The sequence below is a fragment of the Cicer arietinum genome, chromosome 5 (assembly GCF_000331145.2).
Source record: "Cicer arietinum cultivar CDC Frontier isolate Library 1 chromosome 5, Cicar.CDCFrontier_v2.0, whole genome shotgun sequence".
Lineage (NCBI taxonomy): Eukaryota > Viridiplantae > Streptophyta > Magnoliopsida > Fabales > Fabaceae > Cicer > Cicer arietinum.
Window position 1 is genome coordinate 24,509,399 of NC_021164.2, and position 11,110 is coordinate 24,520,508.

Genomic DNA, 11,110 nt, shown 5'->3' on the forward strand with positions numbered 1-11,110 from the left:
TTTCTTCTTTTCTTCCCTTCTCCTTCTTCTCACTCTATTACTCAACCCTCAATCCTTAAAGGAGGTTTAACATCCCCACAAGCTTAATTTCTCAAACTCCTACAAATTCTTTTGGTTGAGATTTTTGGGTTAGGGTTTGTGTTCTAAGGGAGGAAAAGGGTACCCATCTCTTGAAAGTGGTTTATTGAGACTCATTGAGGTAAATGCACAACTCTAATCCTAGTATGAATTCATAGAAAAATGTAGTTTTGAGTAAAAATCTTATTTCGTGTTTAGAGTATATTTAAATGATGCTGATAGTTTTCTAGAGGTAGTTAAACTTTAGAATAAATTTCTCTCTAAAGTTTTGGAAATATTTTTTATACTCAGATTTGTCAACTGAGACCTTGCCGGCTACTCTGAGAGTTGTTGGAGAGCAAACTTAGACGATTCTCCATAACTGTGAGTTGACGACGATCATCGTCATATATTTTTATACTGCTATTATTATTATTTTACTTGTTTTCTATATTAAAGTATTTATTGAAAAATTTGGGAAACACAACCTTTGAATTTTATCTCGATTTCGTCAATTATTTAATTTAACGGTCGTTGTTATATAATATGTTATTAATTTGATTTACGTATGATTTAAAATATTTAAATCTTGAATTTGTTATGCGATTGAATATGTTTTTCACGAATTACGATGAAATGATTTTAAATGCGCGTTTTGGGAATTCGGTGTTATTGTTATTAAATCGTTAACTGCGTTAGGTGCACCTAGTTACCACGTGTTGATTAGGGAGAGTTAACCGTTAGATGGAGCCGCCCTTACGAGAGAGGTCATCCGTAGGAGGAGAGGGCTATCAACGAGATGTAAGCTCCCTAATTGATACGTGCTGATGCGTTGCGGAATTGAGGGGAGAGGGCCATCCGTTAGATGGAGCCGCCCCTAAGGGAAAGGCCACCCTTAACCGTTAGATGGAGCCGCCCTTACGAGAGAGGTCATCCGTAGGAGGAGAGGGCTATCAACGAGATGTAAGCTCCCTAATTATACGTGCTGTTGCGTTGCGGAAATTGAGGGGAGAGGGCCATCCGTTAGATGGAGCCGCCCCTAAGGGAAAGGCCACCCTTAGGAGGAGAGGGCTATCAATGAGATAAAGCCGCCTCTTGGTTCTAAAAATTTGTATTGTTATTTGTTTGACTTTTATAATGATTTTAAGGTTGTTCATTTTGATTTCGTTTCATTATTCACTGGATTTTTAATATTTTTGTCAAGCGATTAAACAATTACTCGTGCCTTTTGTGTTTCCCTTCTAATTGATGGTGGTTGTTGTCTCCTTACTAAGTCTTTGTGACTTACCCCTTTATGTTGCTTATTATTTTTCAGATTCGCAAGTAGCTGAGTAGGAATCTATTATTTGATTCAAGTCTCAACAAACTTCTTTTTTGGTAGGCCTCTTTGATTGAGGACCATTTTGTAATATTTGTTGAGTCTATGTAATTGCAGCTATTTTGGAGTCTAGAAAGTCTATTTATTTTTTTTTGAGAAGTGTATTAAGCAATTTGATTATGTTATTTGAATTATGACTGGATTGAAAGCTGAACAGGGATTTTACAAAATTTGGGAATGTTGAAGTTACAGAGGATACTCTGTCGAAATTTCGGGAAAAAGCATATATATATTTCTAAACGGTTAAAAAGCGATTTAGTTGTTTAATTGTTAAGTTAATTGATAGGCTTGCCAGGCTAGGAGTATAGCTTGTGCGCCGGTCACGGCATTAAATTTTTTGGTCGTGACATCTTGTGTGTCTCAAACAAGATCACCCACATTCTATTTATAATGAGGTTACAATAATTGCATTCAAATACTAGGGACTTGTATTTGACTAGAAATTCTACCATTGAACCTAGGAAATTGAACAGTCAAAGAATAATAAATCATACTTTGAATTCTAACATGAATTATAGTCAGTTTTATTTTACTCAAACTAATTAAATTTAATTTGTTGTTTTATAGTATTAATTGACATGAAATTCAAGTAATTTATTTGTATTTGATGTATAGTTGTAATTGTTTGACAATTAATATTTTGTAACTGAATTGTTATAAATTCTAGATTTCGATTTTGAAACTAAAATATTAATGATTATGATTATTTAATTAATATCAATAATAATTTGAATGTTTGTAAATTAAAAGTATAATATATCCGATTTAAAGTTAAAAAAATTCACAATTATCACAAATATCGATGATTAAAATGACCAAGTGAAATAACAAAAAATATTTGTATTTGATATTCTACTTTGAATATTGATAAATATATATAATATATAAATATTTAGAAATAATGTACAAAGTCATTTCTCTTTAAATTTTGGTCAATTTTATTTTACTGAAACTAATTAAATTCAATTTGTTGTTTTATAGTGTTAATTGATATGCAATTAAAGTAATTCATTTACAATTATTTGTATTTGATGTATATTTGTAATTGTTTAATACTTAATAGTTTGTAACCGAATTGTTATAAATTTTAGATTTCGGTTTTGAAATCAAAATATTAATGATTATGATTACTCAATTAATATTAATAATAGTTTGAATGTTAGTAAATTAAAATTCTAATAGATACGAATTAAAGTAAAAAAATTCACAATTAACACAAAGATCGAAGAGTAAAATGATCGAGTGGGAGAATAAAAAATATTTGTATTTGATTTTTTACTTTGAATATTGGTAAATATGTATAGTATATAAATATTTATAAATGATTGACAAAATCATATCTCTTTAAATCTTGGTCAGTTTTATTTTATTTAAATTTAATTTGTTATTTTATAGTTTTAATTGACATGAAATTATAGTAATTCATTTGCAATTATTTGTATTTGATGTATACTTATAATTGTTTGACAATTAATATTTTGTAACCGAATTGTTATAAATTTTGAATTTCGATTTTGAAACCAAAATGTTAATGATTATGATTACTCTATTAATATTAATAATAGTTTGAACTTTTGTAAATTAAAATTTTAATATATCCAATTTAAAATAAAAATTTCACAATTACCATAAAGATTGATGATTAAAATGATCGAGTAAGAGAACAAAAAATATTTGTATTTGATTTTCCACTTTGAATATTGGTAAATATATAGTATATAAATATTTAGAAATGATGGACAAAGTAATGTCTCTTTAAATTTTGGTTTATTTTATTTTATTGAAATTAATTAAATTTGATTTTTTATTTTATAGTGTTAATTGACATGAAATTAAAGTAATTTATTTGCAATTATTTATATTTGATGTATAATTGTTTGACAATTAATATTTTGTAACTGAATTGTTATAAATTTTGAATTTCGGTTTTGAAACCAAAATGTTAATGATTATGATCACTCTATTAATATTAATAATAGTTTTAATGTTTGTAAATTAAAATTTTAATATATCCAATTTAAAATAAAAATTTTCACAACTAACATACAGATCAATGATTAAAATGATCAAGTGAGAGAACAAAAAATATTTATATTTGATTTTTATTGTTGACTATTGGTTAATATATATATATAGTATATAAATATTTAGAAATGATGGACAAAGTCATGTCTTTTGAATTTTGGTCAGTTTTATTTTACTGAAATTATTTAAATTAAATTTATTATTTTATAGTGTTAATTGACATGAAATTAAAGTAATTCATTTGCAATTATTTGTATTTGATGTATACTTATAATTATTTGCCGATAATATTTTGTGTTATAAATTTTGGATTTTGGTTTTGAAACCAAAATGTTAATCATTATGATTATTAATATAATAACAGTTTGAATGTTTGTAAATTATAGTTCTAATATATCCGATTTAAAATAAAAAATTTCACAATTACCACAAACATGGATGATTATAATGATCGAGTGAGACAACAAAAAAGTAAGGTGAATGTATGTTCAACTATTTCGCTTTAATCATTTTTAGTTTCATCAATAAAATAATATATTTTGTAACTCAATTGCATATCAATTGAGTCTATCTCTTAATTTCAATTATCAAATACATTGCTTCAACATTTGGCATATCCATCGATCTCAATATTAATATGTTATTTTATTTATTCAAGTGATTCGTCTATATCAGTACTTCTCTTCTATGGATTATATTGGTACAATTGTATATATATTATTGATATAAATACTAAATTGGGACAAAAAACTTCATATTAATTTCTTTTTAAATCCACTTAAATTAAATAAATAAAAATATACTCACACAAGGTGCGGGTTAACATCTAGTAATATATTAAAACAGAGTCTCGAATGAGCGACAACTAATCTATATGTATGCTACACATTTCAAAATTTGTCAACTCACAAAAATTATGATTTGTCACCTCCCAAATCACACTACTTCTTTTATTTTTTGCTTCCATTAGATTTTGTTTCACCAATATGTAAAGTAAAACAAACCATTTCACTTGCTCATTCAAATACAATTATTTCATACATTTAACAACTTTAATTCTAGTCAATACACTTAAAGACTTTGATCACTTATCAAACTTTTTATTTTAATAACTCATACAAAAAAGAGCAATTCATTCACTATCTTCAATGCATTGTTTATCACACATAAAGATTCATCCATTGATTTTCAATCACCCTTTTGCATTTGGTTCAAGTCACTTATCAATGGATAAAGACATTATAAAATGCAACAAAGTCATACTCATTTCAACGTGTGGCACATTCTTAGTCCATAAATATTTCAATAATATTATTTCTCCGTTGGTGTATATATAATTGTACTGCATAGCCAATTACTTTGAGTAAGACGACATTAACTAATGTTTGACTAAAACTTAGGGAGTGTAATTTTTATCCTAAGAAGTCTTTGGTATAAACTCAGATCCAACTACTGATCAAGGCTATACACTTCTTTGTGAACCTTTCTGAATATGTATTCATATTTTCATTGAAATGGACTATCCTATTTAACTATATACGTAATTAGTTTGATGTTAACCAATTTTTTACATAAAATAATTTGCATGATTAATTCGTAAAATTGAAAATGTCAAAAAGTACATAAATTTACAAAATATAATGTCTTCATATAAAATGAAGAACATATTATAGTTAAATATACAACTTTTACGTTAAAGAAATGTTGAACTTTAACAAATATATCATTGGAATGAACACTTCAAAGAAAACAAAAAGTTTGAATAAACCAATTCTAAGTAGAAAAAAAATATTAAAGATAAAGATTGCATCATAAAGTTACAAAATCTTATCAATAGTATCATATTTTAATATATGTTGCATGGATTGTATTAATCAACAAGTTTTATATTTTTCTTTGAAATATAACAAAAATAGACTATATATAGTTATTCAAAATATATTTACCTCTTAACACATAAATGTTTTAGTATATTCTACTATAAAACAAAAACATTACTTTTAATTTATATATTATTATTTTATATTCAATAATATATTAAATTTTACCGCGCACGCGGGTTAACATCTAGTTTATTTTATTTTAAATACTAAAACTATGTCATCATTGCAACTGGAACATGTTCATCAATATAATTCATTCTTGTTTTTTTCTTTCCATAATTTCATATCTTCTTCTTCCCAAAATCTTCATTTATATATTACATTCTAACTTTTCTTTCATGTATATCTTCCTCCAAGTTCCAACAACAACTTTTCTTTCAATGTGGATTATATAAATGAAAACTTTTGAAAGAAGAATAAGAAATCATAGAAGAAGAACAATAATGAATTATATAGATTTAGATGTTATTTTTGCAATGATGATAGAGTTTTATTTTTTTTTAAATTGAGTTTCAATTGAGTTTTCAAAATTAGGCAAATTAGTCCCTCGTATTTCTAAAATCGAACAAATGACTAAATCTCTTACGTGGCAATGAGTTAGCTAACAAATAAGTTCGCCATGTAAACTGACACGCCCCGTGTCAATTATAAACGAAAATATATAATAATAATAATAATTAAATAATAATAATAATAATAATAATAATAATAATAATAATAAAACCTACTTTTCCCTTTTCTTTTTCATTTCACTCTTCCCCCTTCTTCCTTCTCTCTCTCAGCAACCCATCCTTCTCCATTTTCATTTTCTTTTCTTCTCTTTTCTCCTTCTTCTTCTTTCTCTCACCTAAAGCCACAATAAACCCATGGAAAGGGTATACACTCTCTAAGCAAGCTTCCTCATATTTTTCCCAAGCTCTTGGGTATAATTTTTGGGTTAGAATTTGTGTTCTAAGGAAGTAAAAAGGTACCCATCTCTTCAGAGTTGTTGAATGAGACTCATTGAGGTAAATGCACAACTCTAATCCTAGTATGAATTCATAGAAAAATGTAGTTTTGTTTAAAAATCTTATTTTTGTGTTTAGGGTATATTTAAATGATTTTTAGGGTTTCCTAGAGTTAGCTAAACTTTAGAATAATTTTTCTAAAGTCTAGGAAATATTTTTGATACTCGGATTTGTCAGTTGATACCCTGCCGGCTACTCTGAGAGTTGTTGGAGAGCAAACTTAGACGATTCTCCATAACTGTGAGTTGACGACGATCATCGTCATATATTTTTATAATGCTATTATTACTATTTTACTTGTTTTATATATTAAAGTAGTTATTGAAAAATTTGGGAAACACAACCTTTGAATTTTATCACGATTTCGTCAATTATATAATTTAACTGTCGTTGTTATATAATATGTTATTATTTGATTTACGTATGAGTTAAAGTATTTAAATCTTGAATTGTTAGGCGATTGAATATGTTTTTTCATGAATTACGATGAAAGGATTTTAAATGCGCGTTTTGGAAAATCGGTGTTATTGTTATTAAATCGTTAACTGCGTTAGGTGCACCTAATTACCTCGTTGTGATTAGGGAGAGTTACCTGTTAGATGGAGTCGCCCCTATGAGAAATATTGTCCGTAGGAGGAAAGGGCTATCAACGAGATGTAAACTCCCTAATTGATACGTAATGATGTGTTGCAGGAATTGAGAGGAGAGGGCCATCCGTTAGATGGAGCCGCCCCTAAGGGAAAGGCCACCCTTAGGAGGAAAGGGCTATCAATGAGATAAAGCCGCCTCTTGGTTCTAAAAAATTTGTATTGTTACTTGTTTGATTTTTATAATGATTTTAAGGTTGTTCATTTTGATTTCGTTTCGTTATTCACTGGATTTTTAATATTTCGGTCAAGTGATTAAACAGTTATTCGTGCCTTTTTGTGTTTCCCTTCTAATTGATGGTGGTTGTTGTCTCCTCATTAAGTCTTTGTGACTTACCCCTTTATGTTACTTATTTTTTTCAGATTCGCAGACAGTTGAGTAGAAATCTGTTATTTGATTCAAGTCTCCACATGTTTCTTTTGGTAGGCCTCTTTGATTGAGGACCATTTTTGTAACGTCTGTTGAGTCTATTTAATTTGCAGCTATTTTGGAGTCTAGAAATTTTTTGGAAATTGTATTAAATGATTAGATTATGTTCTTTGAATTGTGACTAAATTGATAATTTAACAAGGATTTTATAAATTTGGGAATATATATATATATTTGAAATGTTAAGTTAGTTGGTAGGCTTGCTAGGCTAGGAGTATAGCTTGCGCGCCGGTCACGACATTTAAATTTCGGGTCGTGACAAAGTTGGTATCAGAGCCCGGTCATAGGTGCTAATAGCTGCAAACATAGGGTGATAATAGATTCTTGTTAGTAAATTGTGTACCCGGGCACAACTTACTTACAAGGGCTATTAGCACTCTATGAGAGTCTCATCTGTTGTCAGAATCTGTGTTTAAACTCATCATCACTACCTCTACACAATTTCTTGTCGTCTTATCCAATCTTTGATCAATGTTCTTTGAATAGGGGAGAATGCCACCCAAGACTAGGAATCCTAATATAAGGGAAATTGTTGATGAATCAATTTCTCAAGCTCAAGGCGTTCGTCAATGAGGTCGTGTTTCAGTTCGTGCTCGAAACAGGCGTAGAGCTAATGTTGGCGGACGTGGTTTGAATGCTGATGTTGAGGTACCTAGGAGGAGGCGCGGAAATCCAGCCATGGAAGAGTTTGCTGCTGGTCTGCAGGGATTACAACAGGTTGTGCAACAACTTGTTGGGGTTGTCGTCGGACAACAACAGGAGGGTGATCAAAGGCATGAAAATGTCAATGGTCAACAAGAGGTTAGACAAGTTGAGCGTCAGACAACTGCTGCAACGGGGGGTATTGAGGTTACTTTACCAGACTTCATGAAGTTTAAACCCCCTACTTTTTCTGGGTCTAGTGCAACTGAGGATCCACAACAATTCATTGACAGTGTAGAAAGGCTTTGGAGAGCATTGGGTTGTTCTGAGGTAAGAGCAGTAGAATTGACATCATTTTAGCTAATAGGTGTGGCACGTGATTGGTTTGATATAGTGTCACGTGGTAGGCAAGTGGGGTCACCACCGTTAGCATGGAGAGAGTTCTCTCAGTTGTTTATGGCTCGTTTTCTTCCAGAGAGTGTTAGAGATGGATTAGCTCACGAGTTTGAGCGATTGGAGCAAACAGAGAGTATGACAGTTTCAGGATTATTTATTTAGATATGTGGTTGGTTCGAATTGTTCTACTTTTGTTGAGGTTTTGAGTTTGGCTCTTTTGATTGAGCAACGACAAAAAGGAAAAAGGAGGCAATAGACAAGATTCACATAACAAGCAAAGGATTGAAGGATCTTATAGTAATTATTCAAACCGCGGTGGTGGATCTACGTTTGGTTATCAGGGGCAACAAGGACTCATGTCTCAAAGGGGTGGTCATAGTGGGCAGTCTTCTAGGACAGTGCAGATTCGTAGATCAGATTCTGGAGCAGCATCACAATCCATTTTCCCTCAGAGACATTCTGGTGTTTCAGCTACACGATGTTCTACTTGTGGTAGGTTTCACTTCGGGAATTGTTCTAGAGATGGTAATGTTAAGGTGTGCTACCAATGTGGCCAAATAGGTCACATCAGGAGGGATTGTTCTGTAGATACGACACATCCATCCTCTAGTTATGCATCAGCACCAACAACTTTGGCATCTTCTCAGACTCATTCTGCATCTGCGCATCAGAGTGGAAATTCTTATGTCAGAGGTTCAGGAACATTTCAGCAGCGAGGTAGAGGATTTGGTGGTAGAGGTCAGATACCAGCAGGAAGAGGTCAGGCTCGAGTGTTTGCTTTGACTCGTCAGGATGCTTAGACATCCCATGCAGTAGTTACAGGTATACTTTCTATTTGTTCTAGAGATGCTCATGTTTTGTTTGGTCCTGGAGCTACACATTCTTTTGTAACCTCGTGGTTTGCTACTCAACTTGGTAAATGTTCATCTTCTTTAGAAGAGCCAAATTCATAGCCAAGAATCTAGCTAAGGCTTGATACTCCCTCCTCATTTTCCAAATTCTGTTCGAGGAGAATCTCGACTCACCACTCTCCACCACCATGTCCTCCGTTGCGCAGCCTCTAAAGAAGCGAAAGCTCTATGACTCTTCACCGTCAGACTCCCCACACTCTCCACCGCCGCAGCCGGAATCAACCGCCCCCTTTCCTCAAACCCTACCTCCTCAACCGTTCTCTCAGGATGAGATTCTCGCCAAGCGAAGAAATAAAGATGCAATTCGAAACCTCTACGAATGTCACAAGCGAATTAAACGTTGCCTCTTACATAAACACGTTCCACCCACACCTGATCTTGACCAGAACTATCTTGCTCTCATCGTTTCTTCTAGAGGTTGTATGAGTGTAAAAAGAATTGTGGCCGATTTTATTCCTCGATATGCATGTCACTGTCCAACAGCTTTGGAAGCTGCAACTAAAGTGCTTATCAATATGCATAACTGGAGTTTGACATTGATCAGTAAGGAAGGGGATCCCAGTGGTATTGCATTTGAAATTGCTAAAGCCTGTATTTTCGGCCAGGCTGATATTTGCTGCACTGCTTCTTCCGTAGCACCAACATCAGCTGTAATTAGAGGAATTTGCTCAACAGTTTTCCAAAATGTGCTCACCTTCTTTGTTGCCTCATTTGAGGGAAATGATGTCTTAAAGATTATTGACAAGAATTTCTTGAATATGCAAGATAACCCTGAGGTCTTCTCTGAATTAAAACAAAAGGTTTTAGATGAAGATGAATCTTCATTGACTAATTTGTTCAAGCTTTGTGCATTATGTCTACTTTGGATATTCTTCTCTTGTCCAAAAGAATTGCTTGCAGCTTGGTTGGAACTCTTAGGCTCCACCACAAAAGATGGAACTTCTAATGAAGGACAACGTTTTTGGGCCTGGTGACTAGCATGTTTAATGATGAAGCAGATCACCTTTTGGATGGAGAAAATGATGGTTCTAAATCATGTATTCAGAGGTTCAGGAACATTTCAGCAGCAAGGTAGAGGATTTGGTGGTAGAGGTCAGATACCAGCAGGAAGAGGTCAGGCTCGAGTGTTTGCTTTGACTTGTCAAGATGCACAGACATCCAATGCAGTAGTTACAGGTATACTTTCTATTTGTTCTAGAGATGCTCATGTTCTGTTTGATCCTGGAGCTACACATTCTTTTGTATCCTCGTGGTTTGCTACTCAACTTGGTAAATGTTCATCTCCTTTAGAAGAGCCAAATTCATAGCCAAGAATCTAGCTAAGGCTTGATACTCCCTCCTCATTTTCCAAATTCTATTCGAGGAGAATCTCGACTCACCACTCTCCACCACCATGTCCTCCGTTGCACAATCTCTAAGGGAATATGACCCATGTTAGATGTTCCACACCTAGGGACTCAGTAAGCCATCATATGTTCTCACCTGCAGTTAGAACAGTGGTAGACTTTAGGAGTAATTCATTTGAAGGTAGAAATGATTTCCCAAATGTTGAGAAAAATCAAGTATTGAATATAAATTTCAATTCACCTCTGTCGAGATCCTCTAGTGGAGCTGTCAGCAATTTTCTGGCTTCTCCTAATCATCAATTTATGTCACCAACTATTTTAACCAAAAGTCAAATTGTTTGGTGCTGTGATGGGGATCCTGCTGCTCTAGATATTGTCGCTGCTTCTA

The 11,110-nt window shown here is 32.3% G+C and overlaps 1 long non-coding RNA gene across 1 annotated transcript; it reads left to right on the plus strand.

The window, feature by feature from the left end:
* The first annotated feature begins 10 nt into the window (after positions 1–10).
* On the plus strand, positions 11–7,564 carry LOC140920616 (uncharacterized). The gene is made up of 3 exons (XR_012163346.1): positions 11–199; positions 370–441; positions 7,361–7,564. It is a non-coding gene; the product is annotated as an uncharacterized lncRNA (long non-coding RNA).
* Positions 7,565–11,110: the final 3,546 nt, after the last annotated feature.